Source organism: Marmota marmota, unplaced genomic scaffold (assembly GCF_001458135.2).
Source record: "Marmota marmota marmota unplaced genomic scaffold, marMar, whole genome shotgun sequence".
Classification (NCBI taxonomy): Eukaryota; Metazoa; Chordata; class Mammalia; order Rodentia; family Sciuridae; genus Marmota; species Marmota marmota.
The window spans coordinates 59,554,954-59,582,116 of record NW_025999977.1 but is presented as its reverse complement, the minus strand read 5'-3'; the positions used below and the strand labels follow the sequence as shown (position 1 = coordinate 59,582,116).

The 27,163-nt window shown below is 55.9% G+C and overlaps 1 protein-coding gene across 27 annotated transcripts in view; it reads right to left on the bottom strand.

The window, feature by feature from the left end:
- The window catches only part of Myt1l (myelin transcription factor 1 like), a 340,605-nt gene that overhangs the window by 293,993 nt on the left and 19,449 nt on the right, over nt 1–27,163 (bottom strand). For all 27 annotated transcript variants that reach the window (XM_048804898.1, XM_048804919.1, XM_048804894.1 and 24 more), the window contains exon 2: nt 9,008–9,110. The gene's annotated coding sequence lies outside the window, so the exon portion shown is untranslated. The remainder of the gene's footprint in view (nt 1–9,007; nt 9,111–27,163) is intronic.

Below are 27,163 nucleotides of genomic sequence, written 5' to 3'. Positions count from 1 at the left end.
AGCCTCGGCAAGGGGGTCACTCAGTGCTTCCAAAATGACGTGCTGGTGGAGAATGAGGTTTAAAAAAACCCAGTTAAGTCGCTTTAGCCCGTCTGCTTTAGCAGTACCATGGAAATAGTTGTGTAAAACGATCATGCCCTTGAATGTTGCCCCAATGCCAAATGGCTCTGGAAGCTTCCACACACACATCCCATGCTGCGCACGTATCCGAGCACAGTGGGAAGGAAGAGTGCCTGGCTCCGCTCCAGCTGCAGATCCCACTCCGAGCGGCACTGAGGCTGCTCCGTCCCCTCCCTCCCCCACAGACAAGGATCGAATCCCATCTCCCGACAGTAGGAGGATTAATGGAGATAATGGATGGGACTGTTACAGGTCGCTGCTCCCGCCAGATGTCCCCTGCCTTCTCTTTCCCATTTCCTGCTAGGGTCACCTCTGCTGCTCTCCCTCCTTGTGGCCATGGAAAGCCGTGCCACCGTGTCACACTGAGCTGGGTCATCTCTGGTCCTCCCTGGCTGTGTCCACCATAGCAAGCCCTGTGGCCCATCCTGGCACTCACAGCTCTGACATTGTGATGCCACGTGCCAGCCGTCCACCTTTCCTTTTGTCCCAAATCCCAGCAAACTGAACAATGCTGTGAGTTCTGATTCCCCGTGATGCCGCATCCTCTGCCTGCATGGCTGTCCTCCAACCAAGGAGGCAGAATCTCCATGTGTCCATTTACGCCAACACATGCCCTCAGAGTCTCTCTGCTATTCTCTTTGCTGCTAGATCTTAAAGTTCTTCATCTCCATCTACAAAAGAACCTAAGATTATAAACCTAAGATTATAAATCATATTTGTACACATATATGTACACGCGTTAGCCGTCACATGTATGCACGAGTGTGCTGTGGACTGAGCCTGTGTTCTTCCAGAATTTGGATCTTGTGGCACTAACTTGATGCTGCAAGGAGTCAGGTCCTCTGGGAGGTTAAGTGGACAAGGATGGAGCATCCGTCAGGAGTCAGTGCCCCTTACCAAGAGGAGAGACCAGCCGTCTTCCACATGCAGGGCCATCTGCACACCAGGAAAGCAGCCCTCACCAGACACTAGCTCCAAGGACACCTGGCCTTTGGGTTCCCCAGCATCCAGAACCACGAGCAGTAAGCAGGCGTTGTTATGCTGCCCGTAAACGGCGCCCTGTTACAGCAGTGCTGTGGTTTAGATGTGAGGAGCCCCAGAGCTCATGTGTGAGGCAATGCAAGGTTCAAAGGCTAATGACCACAGGATGAGGACTGTGACCTAACCAGGGGATGGATCACTGAATGGTCAGCGGGGTGCCAGCGGGGGCAGGTGGGGTAGGGCTGCAAGAGGTGGTACTACTGACTTCTGAGCTGCTTTCTTCCACACACACTCCCAGCTCAGAGCAGTGCAGTCAGCTGCCTGCGGACTGAGACCTCAGGGACTGAGACAAAGGAAACTGTGCTCCTCGGTGCTGCTCGCCTTGGGTCTTGTGGTCACAGTGATGGAAAGGCCGCTGCCACAGCGGGCTGAGCGATGGGAGGCCAGGTTCTAGATGGCAAGAGACGGCCTCCTGGGGCCCTGGGTCGTCCACTGGTTCCTGACCTGGTGCTGACACGTGCATACAAAGTTCCTCCTTCCCTTACAGATGCATTCTTGAGCCCGTACCATGGGCCAGATGTGGGGTGGTACAGAGGAAGGGAAAGGAGGGATCTGTCACTTAAGTTACGGATCTAAGTCAAACCTGAAGTTTGCCAAAGATAACAAACAGACTGAGAGAGAATGGCCCTCCCTCTGCCTAACTGCTCCTGGACGTATGCAGAGCTTCTCTCAGGGAGCCACAAAGGACCTGCGGGGAGCAGGCGGTCAGCCAGAGTAGTTAATGACAAAAACACAGCTCGGCACCCCTGCGTCCCCACCAGAATTTGTGCAGACCCCACCTGCCTGCTGGGGTCAGGGCTGAAGACATCACCAAGAGCAAGCACAAGGCCCTTCTGTAATCAGGACCTGCCTCCTCTCAGAAGCCCTCCTCCCTTCTGGCCACTCACGGACCTCATCATGTCAGGACCAGCACGTCTTGAAGAGCAACAAGGGTCTGCTGGCTGCTTCTGCCCCTCGCTGCCCCATGGAGGAGGTCATGGAGATGCACAGCTGGGGTGCCCTTCCTCTCCCCATGGAGGAGGTCATGGAGACACACAGCTGGGGTGCCCTTCCTCTCCCCATGGAGGAGGTCATGGAGACACACAGCTGGGGTGCCCCTCCTCTCCCCATGGAGGAGGTCATGGAGACGCACAGCTGGGGTGCCCCTCCTCTCCCCATGGAGGAGATCATGGAGACACACAGCTGGGGTGCCCCTCCTCTCCCCATGGAGGAGGTCATGGGGACACACAGCTGGGGTGCCCCTCCTCTCCCCATGGAGGAGGTCATGGAGATGCACAGCTGGGGTGCCCTTCCCTGCCCCATGGAGGATACCGAGCTGGGGTCATGGAGATGCAGAGCTGGGGTGCCCTTCCCTGCCCATGGGGATGTCATGAGGACGACAGCTTTGGTGGAAAGCAGATCCCGTTCTGTGGTGCGTGTGGGGGTTGGTTCCCAGCCTTTTCCAGGCCCCATGTCTGCATGTGCAGGTGTGTGTCTTCCCAAGGCACCAAGTGACACACGCAGGGCTCTGTAGCACAGCAGGTGACCTTTCTGCTTTATTCTAGCGCACGGTCTGGGCCAGGCCACAGTGAGCCCAGAGCTGAGTTCGTGGGTATTTCAGTCAGGACTCAAGGACCAGAGTGCCCCCTAGGACAGCCAAGCCCTCCTGCCATTGCTCCTCAGACCAAGGCAACTCCTCGCAGGGACACAGGTCCACACAGGGAGCCCCACCCGACCCCAGCCCAGGGAAGCCACCCCTCGGGCTCGGCTCCCCTCTGCAGGTGCCGTTGGCCGAGCTTCTCCAGAGAGGACGGGGAGCAGCGTCTGAAGACAAGGCCCCCTGGACCTGCTGGGGCTGGTGCTCGGGGCTGTCTTCATCTGTGGGAGCTGTGGCCACAGCATCCCCTGCCTGCCCTCCCCTGACTGCCCTGGCTCCCCAGGCCGGCTCTGGGCCCAGGGTCCTGCCTTTCCTCCCAGTTCTGGAGATGAAGTCTAAGAAGGGGCTTCCAAGCCACCTGATCTTGGGAGGGCCACTGCCTGCCTCCAGATGCCACCCTCATGCGTCCTGGTGGGACAGAGAGCCCTGGTCTTTCCTCATCTGACAAGGTCCCGGCCAGGGCCCCCGGCCTGCGGCCTCTTTACACACAAGTTGCCCTCTTAACGCCCATCTCCAGTGGTCCCACAGGCGAGGCTTCCTGCCCGTGGATTTGGGGGACACATTGTCGGTCTATACCACTAGAGTTTTATTCACTTGGTGGAATAGATAGAACTTCAGAGAGAGATGTCTACGTTCAGAGGGACTCAGAGGGTGGAACGCTCTCTTCTGTTACAAACTCACAGGACACACTGAAGGTGGAGAGTCCTGGCTAGGCCAGCCCCTGGCCTCACAGCTGTCCACATGTCCCCTGGAGTGAGACACCCAGTGCCAGTGCCAGACACCCCTCACCCCGACACTTCCCGACACTTTCTCCTTCCAAGCCCGTGGTCCCTAGCCCTGGCCCCGCCACACTACCTCTGCTGCCAAAGTCGGCCCCTCCCCTCCTGGGCCGTGGCTGTAGGACACGTGGCTGAGGACCGCACCTACTTCCAGATTGCTGCTCCTCCCTCCGCAGGAGCAGGGGGCCCCGCCGCTCTGGGCCAGCCGTGGGCCACCTCTCATCGTCTGTCAGGCTCCTGTGGGCTCAAGGTCATTCTCTCCTCCTGCTCCAGACTTCCCCTGATTCTTCACCTTCCTCAGCCAGAGCCACAGTGACACCGTGACCAGATCCTTGCTGTGGTCTCAAGGACAGGTGACCTTCCTCAGCTGGCACCCGAACCTTCCCTCTTGGCCTCCAGAGCTCCGTCTGGCTTCTGTTCTCTGCTCTCAGTGGACACCCTGCCAGCCCCTGCAGAGTCCACCTGGCTGCCTCCTCCCAGGCCAAGGCTGCCATCCCCTGCCTGCCCGGGGCTCCCCCACCCCAATGTCTCTGTCTCCTCCGTCTTCCCCACCGTGCTCCTAGGCTATGTAACTTCTCCTAAAAAAGAAAATGAAAGCAAACCTTGCAGAAAACTGCCTCTGCCTCCAGTGCGGCCCAACCTCCTGTCCTCCAGGACAGAACTCATAGGAAGAGGCTCCTGCCCATAGCTGCCAACCCTCAGCCTTCCCGGTCCCTCACGGTCCCTGCAATCACTGCTGTGGTCAGGGATGGCCGTGCCTGGCCATGAGCAGGCTCCAGGACAGAGCCTCAGCACCCGGCAGGGCTGTTGCTCTTGCCCATCTCCAGTTCCTGCTGCCCCTGGCTGCTGCGCCCACAGCCTCAGGAGGGAGCCAGCCCCGTCTGCAGTGGGCTCGGCTCTGTGGGCTCACCTCTAGCCCAGGCATCGCAGGAGCTTCCTGTGCGCCCCTGACTTCCCCACTGGACCAGGGAGCCATCTCGGCTCGGCGCTTCACCAGGTGGCGCTCTCAGCTCCGTGCCGCCCTCAGGCTGCACACCCTCAGCCAGGGGGGCCAGCTGGCCGTCCATCTCCAGTGCTCCAGCTGGCGTCCCCACCACCGCCTCCTTCATCCAACCTGTGTCTCCAGATCCTCCCCTGCTCTCGGCAGCTCCGTCCCCACCTGCTGCAGGGAGACTTCTGAAGCATAAGCGCCATTAGGATCCTGTCTGCCCAGAACTTTCCAGCAGCTTACCATCTCACTCAAGCGACACACAGGCCCTCCTCTCGCCCCATTCCCTGGTACTCTGCACCCCAGCCCTGATGCATTTCTCACCTCCTCCTGCAGCTCTGCCATTGGCCTGTTGCCTATTCCTCCAACGTTCCAGCCACAGTCCTGCCTCAGGGCCTTTGCACAGCTCTTTCCCTGGCTGAAACCATGCTCTGGACTCCTACAAGGCTCCCTTTCTTATGGCTTGAACTCTCTCAGTTCCCTGCTAGTGAGGCCTCTTCAAAGACCAGACAGAAAACAGTGTCTTGCCAACAACCCGCCACCCCACTTCCCTCCACCCTGCAGACATGGCTTTGGGTGCATCTCTCATGTCCCATACTCCTGACCTAGGTCCTTGCTCTCTGCTCCCACAAACTGACCCATGCAGAGATCACTCTCCTAGAGACAGGCATTTTGTTTATTTTCTGGTCTATGAGTTTAGGATGTAAGCCTTAATTTTTTGAGATAAAGGAATAAATAGTACAAAATCAATAATTTTTGCCGATTGAAGAAAAAGAACAGTGGATGAAAGGAAAACCAGAACCACTAAGAGCCAGAACTCTGCCCCAGGGCCACAGGCTGCGGTGTTTCCACGTAAGACCATGGGGACTCCAGGGCCGCGCGGAACTGGGGCTCCCTCTGCCCAGGAGGACAGAGCCTGTCCTGGGTACGGTGGGAGCTCAGAGGCTGGCAAGGCTGCCCCCAGCCTGGGAGGCAGCCCTGGACCAAGGACGCGAGTCCTGCTCAGCAGGCGCTCAGGCCTGCAGGTAGCCAGCTGCCCCAGCGACCTCGGTGGGGGGAGGAGGACAGGAAGGATGTCTGCTGTCACTGCCTGTGAACAGCAGAGGCAGAGCCGGCCTCCGTCCACCCACACAGTGCTACCCTGCGCAGGAATAGAGACATGTTCTTTCCAGTGTTTTAATACTCTTGCCTTTCATTAAAATTGAAAATATGATATACAGACATCCTAGAACACTAACCAAATAATATGAAATGAGTGTAAAGACTCAAGACTCAAAAATATACCTATCATTTGTTTGTACGAAGGGAAATGAAAAGAGAATAGGCAGGAATAAGGAGGGGTGGAGGGAGGGAGGGAGGGAGGGAGGAGGAGGAGGAAGGAGGGAGGAAGGGAAGGAAGGAGGGAGGAGGAGGGAGGGAGGGAGGGAGGGAGGGAGGGATGAGGAGGGAATGGGGGGGGAGAGGGCAGGCCCATGTGTTAGAAGTACTCAGATGTCCCTGGAAGGGGTTGGCAATGTGAAATAAACTTTCTTCCACATCTGGGACTGGGGAAGGGGCATTCTTGGTTGTTAGGGTCTGTAAACAAGTCAGGATGGCACCTGGCATTTTGCCAGAGGGAGTGGTTTGTGAAGTAACACCAGGGAGCCATGAAGTGTGGAGACTCCTTATTGGTTGACTGCTGTCTCTAGTTTATGCTAATTAGATAAGCTGTGGGTAACGTATATGTACCCCTCCAGTCCTACAATAAACGGCTCCCACTCCTGCTGTATCAATCTACACAAGTTCCTCGTCACCCCCCGGTTACTCTGCTGCAGCCGGACTGCGGCACTTGGTCACTGTCCACACGTGAGAGCTCCTGGCATGTGTTTTCAGGTGTGAGCATCTTGCTCTGGAGACTTGGTCTTGACTTCTCCAAAGCCATTTCTGAGACAAAGGGGGAGTCTGAGGACAGTTCCCTGTCACGTGGCGTACCTAGAGGAAAGGCCAGTGCCCTCCACCACCCACTGCAGCACCAAATGGTCTCCAGCCACACTGTGCACACGCCTCCTACCAGCCAACCTCAACAGTGTCCTCGCACTTGAGGTCTCACCTCTCCCAGGCCAGCCGCGGCCTGGCAGGGTCCCTGAGGCCACCCCAGGGATGCCTTGGGGCTGCGAGGGGCAGGCAGGAAGCTGGCAGTGGTGCCAATCAGGGTGGTACCAGGAGTGCACAGGACTGGGCAGCGGGCAGAGAGCCTGGGCACCAGGCCGAATATGGGTGCATGGGGTCACCACAGTGGACATCTGAGTCCCACCTGGAAGGACAACTAGGTGGACATGTTTAGAAAGGGGTTTCAAAAGCAGATCGTGACACCGAGGAGCAGATCGTGACACGCGGGTGTGTGTGTCACAGTGGTGGGGAACCTGAGCTGTGGCTGGCAGGGTCAAATGGACGGGGCCACATGCCCAGGGGTCTGTCCAGAGGTGCTGCGGGGACGAAGCAGAACACAGCCGGCACCTTCCACTCTGCTGGGCGGAAGCCCAGTCCTGGGTGTGCTTCCTTGGGGTCCTGAGCCACAGGCTTCAGCCAACACCAAGTGGGCATCATTGAAACACCAACCTGACAGGCATGGTGGAGCACGCCTGTAGTCCCTGCCACTCGGGAGGCGGAGGCAGGAGGAGGGAGGCTAGCCGGGGCAGCACAGCCAGAGCCTGCATCAGGCGAAAGGGCTGGGGATGTGGCCTGGTGGCAAAGCGTCCCAGGGTTGAGTCCCTAACACCAAACCAAACCAAATGCACAAAAAGTGAACCCAGCTCCCGCTCCGGGAGCCTCTGCCTCCTGCTGCAGGTGTGCGTCCAGCACGTCCAGCTTGTCCAGCTTTCCAGACCTCCCTCTGCCTCTGAGATGCGATCGGGCCTTGTGTGGGATCGTCCTTCAGAGCCACCTCCCCGACTCCCCCGGCCTCCACACTTGAGCCACAGTCTGTTCCTGCCCGAGGGAGTCCCAGCCATGGCCCTGCTTGGGACCCTGGTTGTGCCCAGTGCCATTCTCTCAGGGCACCTGCTCGCCTGCCTCCGCCTCCACCCTGAGAATGGCATGGCCTGTGCTTCCGCCAGCCTTGTTCAGGAGGGCCTGGGGTCCACCAGCCCGCACCGCCGCAGTCAAGCCGCCTCCCAAACGGCTTCTCCACGGTACAGTCCCTCTGTATCCAATGCCAACAAGCCGCAGAGAACACAGGACACGCACTTGTCCCCAAGCACAGCCTACGTGGAGCACGGCCGGGCACCGTGCTGCCTGCTCCGTGGGCTCGTCTGCCATGAGCAGAGGGCCGGAGCGTCCAGGCGGCAGGTGCCCAGCCGTGCTCCACGTCTGAGAGGATGGAAGCAAGACAGGTGGCCGAGAGCGAGGGGAGGGCCCAGGAGGCACCTGCTAGGGCAAACCAGGGGAGAGCCCGGGGTGGCCGGGATCCATCTACAGGAGCAGCATCACAGCAGAGAGGCTCAAAGTGGGGCTCTCACGCTCTGCTCCTTACTATAGTAGTTTGTTATTCTAATAACCGAGTCTTCTACAATGGGAATACACAGACCATTTTAAGAAAACAAAGTCACCAAACGTCCCACTCTGGCAACCTCGTGTTAATGCCGGTCATGATATTCAGAAGCTAGGTTGTGGACATTGGCCCCACAGTAAGGGAGCCTCAGTTCTATGCCTCGAACAGTGTGACGTCTAACACTTGAAAATCAACAGAGCACACTGGGTCCAACAGATTGTCCTTCCGCAAGTGTTGGTAAGGGTGCCTCTTCTCAGGTCCACCCACTCGTAATCACAAGAGCTGGCAGAGGCTGGGGCAGCTGGGGGTCAGCCTCAGAGAGCCAGGGCAGACAAGGTCCGCAGCCCTCAGGCCCACGCTGGCCTCCGGGAGATGGGGTCACCACAGTGAGGCCTCAGGATGGGTGTCTGGGAGACGGAGAGCTGCCAAGGGCAAGCCTCCTAGAGAAAGCACACTCTGGGTCAAAGCTGGCTTGGACTCTGGGCAAATCCGTAGAGATGGGTCTCCTTGGGTCCAAAGGGACAATGCCACCTCATGGGGACAGAGAGGAGGGACATCAGGACCAGGACACTGGAGTGGGAGGGCAGCCTCCTGAAGCCCAGAAGGACCCCCGGGTGGGGGTGAAACCCGGGAGATAGCAGCAGGCTTCTGGACCACCCGCTCTGCCTGATCCGGTTTGTCTCAGAGCTAGCTGGACTACACACAATGCTCCATGGCGTGAAGATGCCTGGAAAAATCAGAGCTGACGTCTGAATTCAACTTGCATATTTAATCACCCCAAAATGACATAGAATTGAAGAATCTAAGCACAGAAACATCAAGAGCAAAATGGCAGACAATAACTTCTGCATCAAGCCCCACTTGCCATTAGCTGATGCTCGTCACACCCTGTGAAGTCACGAGTCTGCACCTACCGCACTCTGTGACTGGGAACAACTGCATGCGCTGGGCCAACGTCCGGGCGCGGCTGGTACACACCTGGTCCTCCGCTAGTGCCTCCAGCGACCTTCCCTGCACCTGAGAAGAGAAGAAACGGTTAGTGAACCTATTCCTTAGGACTTGGGGGGAGTGACGGCCCCCAGGTCTCATTGGTCCAGAAGAGGCTCCCCCATCGGCAGTGCTGTTTTACCCACGGCGCAAGCCTGCAGCCTCCCCGCTGGGCTTGCCAGAGGTGAGGTGCCTTTGAATACAGGTGCATTCTTTAACAGAAAAGAAACCAGAGCAGGTGCATGCAGGTTGGAGAGGGTCTCTCTCTGACCTCTTTGCAAGGCCCACCACCAAGGATGTGTGGGTGGAGAGCAGCGGGGAGCCCAGGACACAGCAGCGTGTCAGGGGAGACCTCCCGGTGCAGGTCCCCCCAAGCTCCACAGCACCTGCAGTTACCAACCAGCAAGGTCACCTTGCCCCCGCAGGCTGGCCAGGACCAGGTCCATAGCCGGAGTTACAGAGGACCGAAAATGTGTAAGTGAAGAGTCTGGAGTGAGAGGGTTTCTGCCACCCGGTTCTTTGGTTCACGTGGACAACTGGATTGCCTGAGGGAGACAGCTCTCCCCTGGGAACATTGATCCAGGTTTCCAAACCACTAAGCACATTCATTCCAGCTTTAGCAGCTCTGTAGGAGAAAAAATGGAGCCCAAATTCCTCCAGGCGTCCAGCTTTGTGCAGGCTCCTTGGCCCCTGGAGGGCTGTCCTTCCTCAGGCCCTCAGTCCTGCCAGAAGTCTCATTTGCCACCCTGATTGTGTGGATGGTATCAAGGTGCTCTGTGAAGACGTCGAGATGAATCCTTGACCATTCTCTGCTCACTGCAGAGTTGCTCAGGGGGTTTCTTGAAGGGCACTGAACAGGTGACTCTTACGTTTCCTCCCAAGTTGTCTGTCCATGACCACGGAGCTGGTTGTCACTGGACTCTTGTCCAGGTACGTATAAACGGGGTGACCTAAGTCTCCCTGAGGTGTAAAGGTTCACAGTGCAGGTTGTATGTAAGCAATACGACAAAAATTGAATTTAACCCCAAAGAATCTTCACACTAAGAACAGACCAACAGAAACGGCCCCACTGCAGGAGGAGTCGTGGCCCTCTGCCCGCCTGGCCACTGAAGGTGTCCCTGGTCTCCTGTCCCCAAGGAGGGGCCGAGGCACACTCCACTATACATCTCAGGGCTGGCCTAGGTTCCATCTTGGCGTCTTCTTCCTCTGCAGGTGGATCTGTTCCTCAGGCCTGCTTGTGAGCACAGCCTCAGCCTTGGAGAACACACAGACAGGTCTTCCTTAGCAGATGGGACCAAGGGTTCTTCTAGAAGAGTACCACCCTTACAACAATGCAGTCCATTTTGGATCTTTCAGAATCGACTGAAATACATGTACATGCTTAAAAGACGTAACGCAGATGTTAAGTTTCTGAGGATTTATAATAAATGCAAAATAAGACAGAGAAGCCATTAGAAGGTATTGTGAGAACTGCGGGACTGAGTCTCATTTTAGACTTGAAATGGCAGGAAATCTGGTCTGCACTTGGACGAGAGTTGGCTCACCCTGGGGGAGGGTGGACTCAAGGGAGCACGGCCCCCGCGTTGGCAGCAGGAGAGGTCACGCGTGGCCAAGGAGCTGCCAACAGCAGGGCACACATGGCTTTCGACAGTTCCTGTGGACATCAGGCCCTCACTCCTCATGGGTGTGGCCTGCAGGGCAGGGAGGTGCAGGGCCACAGAGGACAACTTTCTGTGAGAAGTGCCCTGCTCCCATTCCCTGCTGTGGGAAGGGAGAGTTGAGACAGAGAGGGGCGTGCACACCCACATCTCATCCAGCATGGCTGGGGCGTTGATCTGGTCGCAGTCACATTGTTTGATTTCTCAAAAATCATTCAGATAATTCCAGAGAAATTAGGACTTCTCACTTATCAGAGGTGAGTGTTGGATTTTAAATGCTGAAACATCAAGGACACGGTTGCTCCTGCCGTCCGCCCTTCCCTTGACCATCACCAGCATCCCAACACGAAATCCTGGCCCAAGACCCACAGGGTGCCCTAGTAGGTGATTCAAGGGCCCAGCCAGCATGCGTCAGCCTCCTAATCTTCCTGAAAACGCAACGCTGGGTTTACTGAAGCTGGAAAGGACAGAACTTCTCAAGCACAGGGTGCCGCTCTCATTTGTGAAGCAGGGACAGTGGAGTCAGTAGTTCAGGGCTCCTCTGGCCTCTGGAATGAGATTCTGCCCTCAGGAAGTTGGGGGACGTGGTTGTTAACATTTATGTACATTTCTGGTGAATCACTATCCACTTCAGGTTGTCTTTTGAACAGATAAGACTAGATATTTCTGCCAGGCATTGTCACTTTTAAACAGACAGGCGCACTGACCCTTCATGGAAATATAACAGCAAGGTGCTTCCAAGTTCCGCAGCCAGGAGCCCTGGGTCAGCCTCCTGGAGACTTGAGCAGAGCAGTGCCCATGTCCCAGGCTGGACTGAGCAGCTCCCTGGCAGGGCAAGCAGATGGCGTGGGGCTTATTCACTCGCTTCTGCACAAACTTTCCAAAGAAGGCTCCATGTTACCTCAGGACACACCACTGTCCTGTTGGCTGACACGCCAGGGTCCCTCTCTGCAGGAAAGGAAGGTCTACTGAAAATGGCCACGACAGAAGCCAGCTGCACAAGCTCTGGACATGTGTGTGGCACCTGGTCCTCAGCAGCTTGGTGAGGGCAGTGAGCGCAGAGAAGCTGAGCCACCCACACAAGGTCACCGTCTGTGTGTGAACGGGATCCGCCCTCCAACAACCAGACTTCTGACCACATGCTACCAACCACCAAGCTCGACCCTCGATGCAACTAAAGTTAGCTTAAAACAACAACAACAACAACAGTGTGTGCCTAGTCTGAGCAAGATTCTCTGGAAGAGCCGCTCACGTTTCCTGTTCTTGGGATCGTCTGTAGCAGGGTCTGTCCAGCACTGCTGCCCTGAGCGTGGCTGAGGAGGAGGGCAGTGCCCACCACATGTACCCGGGGGCAAGGGGTGGCAGCAAAGGAGGATGGCCATGCACCTCATGGACATTCCGTGCTGACCAGCTGGGGACACTGCATCCTAACCCCTAAGGGACACTGCAATGTCGGGGTGGGATACATAATTAAATTAAGTCCGTTTCTGTTACCACACTTAACACAGCCCGAACATGTGCTATCAGACACGCGATTCTGCAGCTCTCCTGTGTTCTGAGTGAGCTGTGTTCTGGTTTCATACAAATGTGCAGGTTGAAGCCACTCTTGCTGGACAACAGTCAACCCATTTGAGTCAGTCTCAGGAACATCTAGTGCATGATCTTAAAGTTGGTGGCTTCTTGACTGGCATCCCTATAGTAATACAAGTTATTTTCCCTAAGATGATTACACTGTTACTGCCTTTCTGCCCTCAGTGAGGACCACCGGCTTCTTATTAATTTGCTTTTCTGCAGGCTTCTATGGCTCAGGGTGACAGAGGCAGCACAAGCTCCTGCCCTGAGGGAGCCCACGGTGACACCTGGGATCTAAGGCTGGGATCTGATGGACGATCCCCCTCTAGAGGAAGGCAGGGGGTGGGCCTGCCAGGCTGCGCACACCCCTGCAGGTGTCCCAGCCTCCCTGCTGCTGGCCTGGGCACTCACCTGTCCACTTATCTTCCACGTCTCTTCCTGCTTATATTATTTTCCCCAAATTTCAACTATAGTGGTGTCGTAGTGGTTTAGACTCCTCATTTTAAAAAATGCTCTATTTGCTGATCGGGGTGCTTTTGAAGGCTAGTTCCACACAGTGAGATAATTCTCACACGTGCTATGAGAAGCTGGGCTTTGGGAAGGAAATGCCAAAACACCCTCCAGTACTGAACCCAGCACCAGCGTCCCCACCCTGCATTTGATAACAGGGCCTTGTGCAGCCTTCTCAGTGCTGTCCAAGGTGATGGACAAAGAGGGCCCCAGCTGCAGCCTCGATTCCCCATGTGCAGCACGGGCAGGGCCCTCCTGTGGCTGCTGTGTGAGACCAGAAACAGGGCTGAGCCCTGGGCCCACTGCCTTGGGAGCCGGGTAGACTCGGGGGCGGGGGGCAAGGGAGCACAGAAGGCAATCTGCTCCCTGGGTCAGATTTCGGACTCAAGTTCCAGAAGGAGTCCAGGCGTCTGTGTCCCGAGACATGGACCTTGGCGATTTACTACCATGAGCTGAGCTGTGCAGAGTTCTAGGAGGTGCCACCCAAGCAGAAGTGGTGCCGGGCGAGGAGGAGTCTGGGTTTCTGGTGTGGCCTCGCCCTTTGACGGCTGAACCCAGCTGCACTGTGAGCCTCGGGAGGTCTCCCGCTAGCGGGCGGAGCACACACCCACATTTATAGAGATCCAATCAGGGCGCAGCGGAGCCAGACAGGCCGGGGCCTGGCTTCTGCTCCAGGCTGACCCCTGACCTTCACCTACTTTCAACTTTTTAAAGGTTTTCGTGAAAGTCTGAGAGCCACTGGACTACTTGGCCTCTGTTTCCTGCCCAGAGACGAGGGTGCCGTGTGCCTCAGGACACATGGGAAAGGGCGAGAACAGTCACAGAGAATCCGCGTGTACAATATGAGGACTTAAATTTAGGGAAATTCAATGAGGACGTGAGGCAAAGCTACTACTGAAGAAAGGAGCCACTGACTCGGCGTCTCACAACTGTGCAGACCAAGTAGCGGAACTCAAGCCAAGGACAGAGCTCCTCCTCAGATGGAGAGGTGGCTGTCCTCAGACCTGGATGCACCCAAGAAGACCTGGCGAGCCTCAAGCCACACTGGACCCACCTGCAGGGGCTGGTTTAACTGGTCAGGGTGATGTCCAGGCATCAGGAGTTTTCAAAACCTCCCCAGGTAATCCTAATGCACAGCCAGGGCTGAGAGCCCTGGCTGAAGAAGTGCTTAAGCCCTGCACAGGTCCCCGGCTTGAGCCAGCACTCTGCCGCTCTTGCTGCAAGAACCACCATGTCTCCTGCCCTGAGGGCGAGAGGAGAAACCCACCTGCGGGACTCTGGCACTTGGTGCCTGGATGTTCTGGTGGCGGCTCCGTGGGCCGGGAGTTCTGCTTATGGGAGAACTCAGAGCTGTGGACGAGGCCGAGCAGCCCTGGGGCCAGAGAATGGCAAAACCAGAAGAGAAGAGTCATGTTCTGGGTTTTACCTTCAAAGCCCTGGCAAGCCCTTCTGTCTCCTGACAACGACACCAGTGATCTGTCATTTGAACCTAAATCCCTTTATAATATTAGATGGTGCGCCCAGGGCTCAGGACAGTGAGACATCGAGGGGCATGATTCTACCTAAGTGTTGACACCAGAAGTCTCTGTGCCCTGATTCTGAATCCTTCAGGCATCTTCTCCCTGCACAGTTGGAGCTGGTGACACTTGGGCTGAGAGCAGGAGCTGGGCCCAGTGAAGATGGCAGCCCTTATCCTGGAGAAGCCCCTCACCCACAGGAAATGGGGAGGAGAGGGAAAGTGCTTGCTGGGTGTACAAGAGGAAGCCGGAAGGGCCAGGTGGGCTATCGCCTTGCCCTTGGAGCCCTCGTCTGTTATCTGGGTGGCTTTGTGCACTGCTGTGGGAATGCAGTGGCTGCATGTGGGCAGCAGAATCCAGGTGGATGGCCACTGCTGAGTGGGCTCCCTGACCTGCATGCTCTGTCATCTCTGGCTGAAAGGTTGGCAGACCACCTAAAATCACAGTGCAGTTGTGATTCCTCCCCAGATGTAAACCTGGGGCTCTAAGAGCGCAGAGGAGGTGCTGGACACGGGGCTTGCGCAGGCTGGCCACACTCTGCACCTGGCACCCTTCTAACTCCGAGGCTGAGCCTGGGCCTGCTGCCTTGCTCTCTGCTGCCCCCTGTTGGTGTGGAGCAGGAAGGCAGGGCCTGAGTCAGAAGCGGGCAAGGGCAGAGTGGCCAGGCAGGAAAGCTCTGCTGTCCTCAGGTGGGAACTCCTGCAGTGGCCGTGAGCAGGAATCTGGACAGAGAGGACTGTGGCTGAGGGCACAACCTCACCTAAAATTGAGCTCTGTCTTCACTGAGTCTGTGGGTCCTCCCAGGCAGAGCCTCAGATTTCTAGATCTTATACGAAAACAAATCTGGAATCAGAGAAAAAATCCTTACGAGATGCACAGAAGTCTCATCAGAAAGTTCCCAGAGCTGGGTTCTCTTTGCTATTTCTCATTTTCTGGTACGCACATCACCCTTGAATGGATGGCCTGACAGGTGGAGAGGGTGCTGCCAATCTAAGAGATGGCGGTGTGCAGGTGAGGTACAGGTGGAGCAACCTGCCAGCAGGTGCTCAGCACCAGGACCCGGCCCAGGTGTGTCACAGCAGGCCCAGACCCTAGACCCCACACCCAGGGGCTGGCCAGTTGTGCTCAAGTCACATGAAGAGCTAGCTTATATTTGTGATTTAAAAAGAAAAAAAAAAGTAGTCCTGCATTTCAGTATCACAAAAACACCTGCCCTCACTGTGCTGGGTAAACTACCCAGGCCTGCATGCAAAACAGGGACTTCTGGAGAAGGGGAGAAGGTGAGGAACAAAGGTGTGAGCATCAGGTGAGAGGAGGAAACCCAGGCCCTTCTTACAAGAACACTGGGTCTGCATATTCTTCTTTCACTTGCAAATCCTGTTCCAGGAAAATCCTGAGGCAGGATCAAGACAGCAGAGGTTTACACAGGCACCCAGAGGTGGCAAAGTCGGGCTCAGCAGCCCACGGGTGTGCATGTGTTAAGGCCCTGAATCATGGGTGAGGTCAGGTGCCCTTGACTGGGAGATGTGGCCTCTCTGAGTCCGAGGGCCGAGGGAGAACAAGGACGGGGTGGCAGGAGGGGAAGAGAAGCGACTGTGTGCGCCCAGGGGCCTTGTGCCGCGTCCTCTCGGGAGGGGAGAGGAGGGTTTCAGGGTGCTGTCCCAGGGCCCAGGTGTTTGCTGGGAAGACACATGGCCATCAGTCCAAGGTGCAGGCACACAGAGGCCTCTTGGAAGCCACGTGGCATGCCACCTCACAGCCGCACTGGACCCAGCCCCCGGCGATGCCAAGGGCTGCCCAACAGACCAGGCCGGCGAGGGAGGGTCAGAACGCCTAGTGCCCCAGGACTCAAGGACTGAGGCTTACCCCTGAAGCTGCCCCACACCTCCCACCCCAGAGGAACACAGTGCCCAGGACAGGAGGAGACACTGGCATAGCTGTAAGACCAGCTGTGGCACCTTCTCCTGGCTCCTCTGGACACAGGGTTTGGAAGGGAACAACACAATGAAAACTGTAGGATGTGATCCTCGGAGCAGTTCCAGCTTCTTAAGGTTCAGCGCCGAGACTCCCAGCGTGATCTCGCCTTAGCAGACAGGAGCGCCGCCCGGTGTGGCAGCCCTGAGCAGCCCTGGGGCACCGAGAGGGCCTGCCACCTCCACGGGAAACAGACGGTCTGGCCTGAACGGGCAGTGAGACGAACATGCAGACACAGAGAGGAAGGGGGCGAGGGGCAAGCTGCACCCATTAGGCACCTTTCCCTGTGCGAGTGAACCATTAGTGTGACGCCTCAGGCCGGCCTGGAGAGGCTGGGAACGTGCCCAAAGAGGCAAGCACAGCTGGTCACAGGTGATGGTGACCAGCTGGCTGTGTGTGGTCACTGACTGTGCTTAGAAAGCACCGGACACAGTAACACTAAGTTGTCCTTGTAGAATGATTTGGAATTACAAGGAATGGGGAAAGGGGGTTGGCAAGAACCAAGGTGGATGGATCTCGACTTGAGCTCAGCAGTACATTATCCAAAAGTCCACGTGATGCCCCTCCCTGGCAGGGCTCAACTGAGGGCACAAGTCCAGCCAAGCCCAGCTGAGACACAGAACCAGCAAGGGGATTGAATTTCCATTCAATGTGAAAGTGGAGGGGGAAGAGGGGGAGGGAGAGGCCTTTGAAATAAGGATTATCTCCATCTTACAAATGAGACCAAGATGGACTCAACAGGCTTCCCTTGGTATCTGCTCTTCCTGCTGGAGGGGCAAATCAGAATAAATACGATCTGCTATTGCCGTGCAGCCGATGCTCATTTCTCCATTTACCCCTTTAGAAGTGCCCTTTCCCAGTGGGTGGAACTGCTCCTGGGCGGCACTCTGCGGGTTCTCAGGACAGGCTGCTCTGTACTTGTTGTACTGTGCTCTGGTGCTGGCCCTGCCCAGGTAGGGAAGCCCTCAGTGCAGAAGCGCCAGGTCCACCAGGCACAGCTGCCAACATCCTGCCAGGAGCGATCTGCTCGTCACCTAGGGGTGCGGGCACAGGCTGCTTGGGCAGGTGAAAACCTGCCAGGGGAGTTCCAGGGAGAATCCCTGCCCTGGGGAGGCTCTGGACTAGGTGCCGGCCATGACGCAGCTCTCCACCAGAGCATTGCAAGGCCAAGTGCTGAGGTCTTTGGAGCAGACGATGAGCTCTGAGCAGGAAGCTGGGCTGGGCAGGGCAGAGTGCTGGGAGGGGAGGGCATCCCAGGCAGAAGGCACTGACTGGTGCTCCTCAGAGCCGGGCCACGCGGCACACCCTGAGCAGGACACAGCTCTGCTGCCTGCCACCCTTTGGTAAGTGATGTGCAGCAAGACCACAGACGCCAGATGGCATCATCTGCCACGAGCTCTAGCAAGAGGATTATCCTGAGCACGGAGCATCATGGGTGAGGGAGCTCAACCACGTGGGGATGCAGACAGAGAGACTGAGAGACAGAGGAGAAGGCAGAGCGGACAGACAGACAGACAGCAGAGACAGAGATTGAGAGACAGGAGGAGGCAGAGAGCAGAGGAGAGACAGCCAACCAAGACTGAGAGACAAAGGAGAGGACTCAGAGAGGGGGGTGGGGGGGGAGAGAGAGAGAGAGCAGAGATTGGGACAGAGGAGAGGGCAAAAAGATGGACAGAGACAGACAAACAGACAGTAGAGACAGAGATTGAGAGACAAGAGGAGGTAGAGAGCAGAGGAGAGAGAGACAGCCAAGACTGAGAGACAAAGGAGAGGACTGGGGGGGGGAGAGAGAGAGAGCAGAGATTGGGATAGAGGAGAGGGCAAAAAGACGGACAGAGACAGACAGACAGGCAGTAGAGAGATAGACTGAGAGACAGGAGAGGGCAGAGAGAAGAGGAGAGACAGCAGATATTGAGAGACAGAAGGGAGGGAAGAGTGAATTGCCAAGATCATTGTAATGTCATGTGTAGCTTATAAAAAAAATAAAATAAAAATTTAAAAAAAAGGGAGGGCAGAGATAAGAGAGGAAGAGAGGGCGAGGAGGGCGGAGGGCGGCAGTGGGAAGGACTGCTCTCGGAATCACTTTATTTCCAAAGGCTGGCAACCCAGTGGCACAGGACCAAGAGACTCAGGAGCAGAGTTACATTTTCAAAATGCAGCAGGATAAATACAGAATTTTTTATTCTATCTTTCAAGAGGGACCTCGAGCAAGTCAGAATCAGTCAAAAGAAACCCTGGGTGGTCAGGGGGCTTGGCTGGGCAGCCACCTGGAGCACAAGTGGACAGCTGCCACTATCCACAGCACGTCTGGCTGACAAGACGGAGCAGTGCCTTTCAATCAGATGGAGGAGGCAGAGCCTGTCCTGCTCACCGTCCCATTCAGACTTTTTTTTAAGTGAAGAAATATGATTCAAGGCAACAACTATTTCCATTTCTCCATTTTAAGAATTCTTTCCTTTTTGCGGGGGGAGGCACTGGGGTAGAACCCGGGGGCTGAACCACTGAGTCACATCCCCAGCCCTTTTAATTTTTTGAGATAGGGTCTTGCTCAGTTGCTTAGAGCCTCGCTAACTTGCTTAGGCTAGCCTTAATCTTGCAATCCTCCTGCCTCAGCCTCCTGAGTCTCTGGGATGAAAGGCGTGTGACACCACACAAGGCTAGAACTTTCCCTCCCTAGATCAAGAAATTTTTAAGAACTTTAAAAAGATTTGCAATTATTATTGATTATGATTGGGATGCTCTTCTGTGCATGGATGATACAATGACTCATTATTTGTTTTGTTTTTGTTTTTCTTTTTCTTTTTTCTAGAAGTCCTGTCTAGCTAGTGTTGTTAACTCCAGATAAAGGGAGCGTGAGGAGAGAGAGGCGCTGTGGGGGTGGAGTTGAGGCAGGACCCAGGACAGAGGAGACAGGTACCGGTGTTGCCACTGCCTCTAGGGCCAGGAGCCGGTCCTTCCTGGAAGGCAGTGCGTTGCTGGCCTCCTCTGAGGTCACTGTACCCTCCGAGGTGTCAGGGCCAGCTCTGCCTCGTCACAGCAGGCCCTTGGACTGGTGGACAGCCAGCGTCTCAGCCACAGGATCCACCCAAGGCCAAGCACAGTCTGGGGCAGCACCCGCAGCAGGAGCCAGGCACTCCCATTAGGTTTGTCCCCTTGAATTCAGACACTTAGGGACAACCGGGGACCCCTGCAGCGACCATCCTCTAGGGAAGTTCAGGAACAGTACTCCGCCAAGTCGCCCAACCTGCACGAGCAAAATGTGAACCGCACGGCGCCTGACCCCAGCTCACTGGCCCTGCGGCCCCTCGTCCCTGCTCCCAGGGCAGCCCTGCACAGAGGCCACCACGGCCTGCAGCCCGGGACGGCTCCGCTCCATGACTCCATGCCACACTCCCCCTGCGGCCGTATGCAGCCACTGTGCCCTCGCTTGGCACGGGACCCTAGAGGACGACCAAGGTGCCAGCAGGACCCTCCCAGGCACATCAAAGTGGGCACCAGCCAAGCCAGAGTTCTGCCCAGGATGCCTTCCATGCCTTCCCGCCAGGCACTTGGACCCATCCTCCACCCCTCCCCAGACAGGGCTGGAATTCCTAGCTCCAGTCACTCAGGCCTCCCTCCTCGGCCTCCACCCTGTCCATGCAGTGGGCACCACTCTGATGTTCCGTGGCCTCACTCTAGAGGTTCCAAGACTGCTCAAGGGAGGACGAAGGTGTCCCGTGGACTGCGTGACTCCCGCCTCCTGCTCCCTGGTGCCTGGGAGTGTCTTGAGGAGCTGTGTCAGGGCAGGAGGGAGCCTCAACGTTTGGCAACAGAAAGCCTCTGTCCTTTCCCTCTTCTCCCTGCACGCTTTGCTTCTTTCCGTCCGCCACAGTCCCAAGGTCTACACTGCTGGACGCTACACAGAGGTCCTGGGGCAGGGCCAGCTAGAAGGAGCCAGGAGAGTGGGCAGCAGCAGAGTCCCTGGTCCTGGCCTGCACCAACCACCACATATGAGGCCTCTGGTGAGGTCCAGCTTTTGGTTTGTAGCTGGAATCGAAACAGTGTCCCTTGATCTCCAAACCCCTGCACTCGGGCTTTCTCAGCAGCCTGAGGAGCAAGGGATACTGCCCAGGCCTTGCCCCTTGGGGAGGTGACAGAGAAGCACAGAACAGCGAAGCCGAGGTGACAACCAGCCAGGTGGGATCACCCGAGAAGCTGGGTGTGGCTGTGTCCCTGCGTGGCCTGCCCAGGACCTCGTCATGAAGACGTGGGTTTTAATGTAAAGAACATCCTCACGGTGATGACACCAGCTGCTCCCGAGAGGGACTCCACAGCACATGAGGCTTTGCAGACTTTCCTTTAAGGACAAGTGTCTTCTACAAAAGAGGAACCAAAATACCTAATGTGACAAATACCACTGTCTAAAGCAAGTGCCCTGGATCCGTCATCAACCCAAACGCCCCATATCAGGAGGCCCCGCCATCCCCTGGGGGACATAGGAGCAGTTCTGAGACCCTCCTAACAGTGGCCCTCTGACGTCTGCACCGTGAGACCACGAGACATGGCAGCCCTCTCCACACCGCCACCAGGGCTGAAGCATGGCATCCATGTCCCCAGCATTGGCACCAGCCGCCTCACCCTGTCCTCAGCAATGCTTTATTGAAAAGGGACGAGGTCCCTTCAGGAGGCCAGAGGCACTGGCTTTCCCTCTGAGAAAGGGCTCCCCATCCTACTGTCACCGACTGCCTGGCCTCAGCCTTGCCACCCTCCCCTCAAAGTGCATCTGGGACCAGTGACAGACAGCGGCCTGCGTGAGGCATCAGGGGCTGCGGGGATGCCTTTGGGCCCGGTTAGCGCTAATGTGGAAGGGGAGCTCCGTGGGTGACTTGGAGCCCGAGGGGCCACCAGTTTCAGGACTGGGGAGACTGCCTGGGAGGGTGGGCCGCGCCCCGGGTCCTCTTTGGAAAGGGAGGTGGCGCTGGGTGGACACCCAGGTGGGCGAAGGCTGCGCTTCCTCAGCCCCTAGTGAGACCACAGCCGCGGGGCTGCTCTCCTTCAAGTGAGATCATGCGCATCAACGGCACTCGAAACGTCGGACCTCCCGTGTTGGGTCTGTCCCTTTAAAATGCCAGCAGAGGCTGCCACCCAGGTGCGCTGGATGGTCCCTTCCAGGGTGACTCCAGTAGAGCTCCAGTCCCGTCAATCTTTCCACGCTGTTCCCGCCTTTGCCTGCAGATATGGAAGCCAGATTTTGGCACTGGTGGGTTTCCATGAGCTGGCTGACGTATGGAGTCCTTTTAATTAACTTTAAGCAAAGGGGGAAATCGATATTGTTTGGAGCGCGGATGACGTTGGAGGGATTCCGAGTATTTAAGCTGGTCCGAAGCCAGAGATGGTTAGGGAGGGAAACGCTGGGACGGCGGCGTGGTTTCCGTCAGGGGTCAGCACTCGCAAGACAAACGCCCTCAGACACCCAAAATGGTCTTCAGAGAGGCCTGTTTGTGTGTAACAACTACCTACAAGTTGTAGGAAGGGAAAATGGTGTGTTCTCACCCAAAGCCGTCCATAGGAAGATGCGTCTGCGAAGCCGCCCGCCCTGGAGTGCAGGGCCCGTCCCCCCTGGCTGGCCTCCTTGTCCTGAGACCCAAGAGCCCTGAGCCCTGCTGCAGGAGGAGCTCCTGGTCGGCCCAGTTTGCCATTCCAATACCCAGCTGCCCGGTGTGTGGGCACCTGTGGGCAGTACACAAGTGTCCATGAACTGATGCTGCCCAAGTCCAGCAAGACGTGAGACTTACAAGTCTTCTCCCTCAGACTCCTCAGCAGGCAGGAAACGTTTCTCCAGGTAATTTACACGGCCACATGCTCCCAGTTTGGACCACACACCACACATGGAGCACATCTCAAATGACAACCAAGCGCTGGTTTACCCAGCTAGGAGCCCTGCACACTCTGAGCTGTGTTCCCTGGGTGCTGTGGGGTCTCAGGTCTTGCCTCGAGTCCCAAGGGTCACAGGCTGCTCCCGCTTCCCCTTCACCAGTAGTGCCCGGCTCTCTCCATACCTGGATGCTCTTCTCTGGCGCTCTTGGATGGGCAGCTCTTCTGGACAGGTGGCTCTCCTGGAGGGACAGCTGCCTGCAGAAGGCATGGCCGTGCCCTGCTCCCCCTCCGTGCAGTGCCTGCCTGAGGTGCGTCCTCAGGGCCTGCGTGCCTCTCCCCACCTGCCACCTCCCTCTCCCTGGTCTTCCTGGCCTGGCCTCTGTCTCCCCGTCACTGTGTGGGAACTTGATTTGATGCAGACACTGTGAGAACTCTTCTTGATCTCCCGTCGCCCCATCACATGTGCAGGTGAACAGTTACATTCCATCACTTTTATTAGCAAGTATGCAACACGAATTTTGAGCCCTACTATGTGGAGGGCCCTGCTTTTAGCCCTTGGCTGTTACACAAAGGAAATAAACAAACAATTTGAAGTGTTGATAAAAGCAAAATAAGCCAATTCCACAAAACTAAAGGCCAAATGTTCTCTCTAATATGTGGATGCTAATTTACAATAAGGTGGGGGCACTAGGGAAGAATAGCGTTACCTTAGATTAGGTAGAGAGGAGGGATGGGAGGGGAGGGGAGGGGATGTGGGATAGGAAAGACAGTAGAATGACACAGACATCATCACTGTAGGTATCTATGTGACTGCATGACCAATGTGATTCTGCAACATGTGCACTCAGAAAAATGAGAAGTTATAGCCCATCTCTGTATGATATATCAAAGTTCATAAATGCATTCTATTGTTGTATATAACTAATTGAAACAAAATAATAATAATAAAAAGCAGCCATTCATAAAGTTGCCATTAACTGGAAGGTGAAATGTGGAAATATAGAAATCTGATACCACTCCCAGCATCAAGTTCGTGTGCACTTGAACACTCCCAGACATGTAAACATGTGGAAGGAGTCAGACCGGAGACAGCCTGTGGACACACCATAAGAGCAGGCTTCGGGCTGCTGTGAAGGAGGCAGGACCCACAGGGGCAGCTCTTCCTGCCCTCCAATTCATGTCCTTCACAGATGGACACTGCCCACCTCAATCATCCCCACCTCGACACGGCACACTTCACAAACACTGCAGACGGCGCACAGAGGGGACACAGCCCTAGCTGTCATTCCTGTCACCAATGTAAGACACAGTGAATACTGAAATAGAACCTGGTCCTGCAAATAGGTTCTCAGACTCCAGACTAAGACGTTAGGCTGAAGAAACGAGGAATTAGCTAACCTATCAGTCCCTATGTGTCACCTAAACACACAGAATGTTTTGGATCAGTTGGTGACAACTGCAGAAGCCTGTCGATGAGCTCCTTCCTGGGAGTCTGCATCCACACCCAGAAGCTGCTGAAGCGGGGACCACTTTCCTTAGAAATGGCGGGAGGAGGGGCTGCTAGACTTCTATTTTTGCCAGACTTCAAGACAAACTTGACTGAGATGTCAAACTGCAATGACTGTGCCTGCCACTAAATATGCTGATATATGCACCTCCCGGTGGCTGATGTCTGCTTACAATGAACAATGAGCTCTTTCCGTCCCTAGAAAGATAGACAGCCCTGTGTGCTCAGAAGGCTGGGACTGAAAAAGTGGAAGCCTGATCAAATACTGGGAACTCTTAGAGAATGTGAATGGGCCTTTGTCTCTTGAAACTTTGCTGAAACCAAGATGACTAGATCCTAGACACGGCAGTCGAGATGACTGGACACACAAGCAAGTCCTTGAGAGGGGCCAGCTGGCTGCACAGGAAAGTCCTCCACCACAACAAGCACTGCACCAGAGAGTGGCCCTTGCACTCACTTCCCATTAAAGATTTGCCAAGGAGCAGGCAATCAACATCCACCTTTAAGGCCAGGTTACAGATGACAAAAGAGCCACAAAAATCATTATCACCAAGCAGTGGAGATCACAGAGTCTCCTTGACCTTCACCTGATCACCACAGGGTGGAGATCCCAGGGCCTCCCTCTCCTTCACTTGATCTTCACAGGGGAGATCACAGGATCTTTATCCTTCACCTGATCACCACAGGGTGGAGATCCCAGGGCCTCCCTTTCCCTCACCTGATCACCATATGGTACAGATCCCAGGGCCTCCCTATCCCTCACCTGATCACCACATGGTGGAGATCCCAGGGCCTCCCTATCCCTCACCTGATCACCACAGGGTGGAGATCCCAGGGCCTCCCTATCCCTCACCTGATCACCACATGGTGGAGATCCCAGGGCCTCCCTATCCCTCACCTGATCACCACATGGTGGAGATCCCAGGGCCTCCCTATCCCTCACCTGATCACCACAGGGTGGAGATTTCAGGGCCTCCTTCATGTTTTATAAGCATTGTCGTGTTCTCTCTTGGCCACGACCTTGATCAGCGTGATTCTCTAAGCTGGGCTCAGTTTCGTAGGAGAGACACATGGCAGGTGCTGGATGACTTGTTGAAAAGCAGATGTGGTTGGCGGAGGATGGCCCTGGGGTGCCTGTTCTCAGCCCTTCTGGATAAGCCCCTCTTCTCCACCGGCACCTGTACTTCTTCCTCCCTGAGCCCAGATCCCCTTTTCTCTCCCCTCAGGGCACTCTCACCATGGCCAGTGCAGACTGAGGTCAGCATGTTCCTACCAGCTGCTGACGCTACTTACGAAGAGCAACAGCCTCAAACCTCAGAATCAAATGTTGCTGGTTGAGAAAGGAATGTCTTTGGTCGGAGCCACCTTGGGCTGGGGTGAGGAATCAGCAGCACGCTGTGTCCAGTGAGGACTATCAGTCAGCGGAAGGGATTCCCTGTGAGCACAGCCTCTGGTAGGCCGGGCTGAAGGGCATGTGCACTCTGTAGGACCGCCGGCTTGCACAGCCATTTGTCCAGGTGAGGCCAAGAGGTGCTTTCACCCTAACCAACCCAATACAGCAGCAAACCAGACCCAGCTCATCGGAAAACAGCCACAATACTTGGCTGAAACACAGAAACCGCTGCCGTGAACATGGTCCATGCTGCCTTGCCTCTCAGAGCTCAGCGTGTGAGATGAGAACCCCCTAAAGTGTGCCCCCAGTGCCTGTGCCACAGAAGAAAACCCCATGGCCGGCCATACCCAAGGGTCCCACTCATTCCCCAGGGCCTGGCTGGGAGCAGGAATCAGTAATTCCAGACTTTCTCATTAGAAGTGAACCTTGAAGATTCTTATTTCAGGACCAATATTTGATTCAGGATTATGGAGAAATCATTAACAACAAGCAGCAGCACACAAGATGAGCTGAGGTGCTGAACTGCACGGGATCCCACAAAATGTCAACCGTCTGAACTAGTCCCCAACAGCCCAGTATGAGACCAGCAGCCAGGCACCTTGTGTCCAGGGCTGGAGGGCCCTGCAGGGGAAGTCGGTACACGAAGTCGGTATACTTGGTCACGTGCGTGTGCCCAAGGCAGGAAATTGAACACGTGCAGGAGCGGCAGCCTAGGAGTCCGGCCTCCAGAGAGTCCTGTGTGTGAGGCAGACAGGACCAGCTCTCAGGACTCCAGAAGACGCTGCCCTGGGGCAGGACACCGAGCTGAGCCCAGCAGAGGACACAGTGGGAGCGGGGCGTGTGCTTCCCAGCCGAGCCCGTCCTGCCAGTCCCCCTGCACAGATGCCCCTTTATGTAATAAGAATCACCAGGGCACTTTTCCTTTCAATCTTTAGTTTTTCCCAGTTCGTCCCCAGTGATGAATTTTCAGGAATAGGTTGTCATCTGTGTCTGCCACCAGGAATCCAAGGGGCAGGGAGATAGCCACGGCTGTGTCCTGATAGAACTTCACGGGTAAGACTAGCCAGTGGGCAGGAGGGGAGTCCAGCCAGCTCCTGCCACCCCCGGGGCCTACAAAACCCATTACACCCAAATTATCTCAACTGGTACCAAGAGCTAGCAAAATCTCAGATGTGGAGTTTGGAAGAAATACTCGCTCTCTGAGGATGCACGCCCCACTGGACAGCCACTGACCACCTCTGGACGCCAAGCAACAAACATGGCTCATCTGAATGGAGACAGAAATTCAGAGAGAAACACAGGCTTGGAGGTTACGTAGGGAAATAGCTCATTATCAATTGTCCTAGACTGGTGATATATTGACATCGCATATTTGCTATATGGAAATAAATAAATAAATGAAAATCTCTTGAGAAGTCTCTTCTGTGGCATGTGGCACTTGGCCTGCCTCGGGATGAGGTGCAGTGGCTGTGGAGTGTCTCTGTCACTGCTCTCTGCACGGCCTGCAGGACTCTGCCATCGCCGAGAGCTTCCCAGTGAGCACAGAGGACCAGGGGCTCCAGGGACGTCTGGGGGTGGGGGGCGGGCGCAGGCTCAGCACTGTGCCACTAAGCTGGTTTTATGTCCTCCTACATTTGATGGTGAAAATGTATTTCTTGAACCAACTTTTGATTTCAAATACACAAAATGAAATATAACATCTAAGTATTATCCTTAAATAAGTTTAATCCAGCTTAGTATACTATTTAAATTACTAAAGTAAGAGAGTAGCGTTCAGTTTTGAGTTATCTCAGAAGAGGAAGCCATCTTTGTTGCTCAGAAGCAGGTGCTTCACGGAGACCTTCTGCACTAGGGTCACCGTGGCAGGAAGCGGGGAGCTGTCCCTGGCTGCCTGTTTCTGGACGTGGCTCCTCTGGGGCCAAGGCTGCTCAGCCATGCTTAACTTCCAAGACCTCCTCTCCTGCCTCGGGAAGGCACAGTGAGCCTGGGGTAGGGGAGGGCCAGGCTCTACCCTGCCGGACCCTGTGCGGCCTTCTGGGTGCCAACCTGCCCTCAGTGTGGGCCCTCCCCTCCAGTGTTTCCACGGGGGGGGGGGC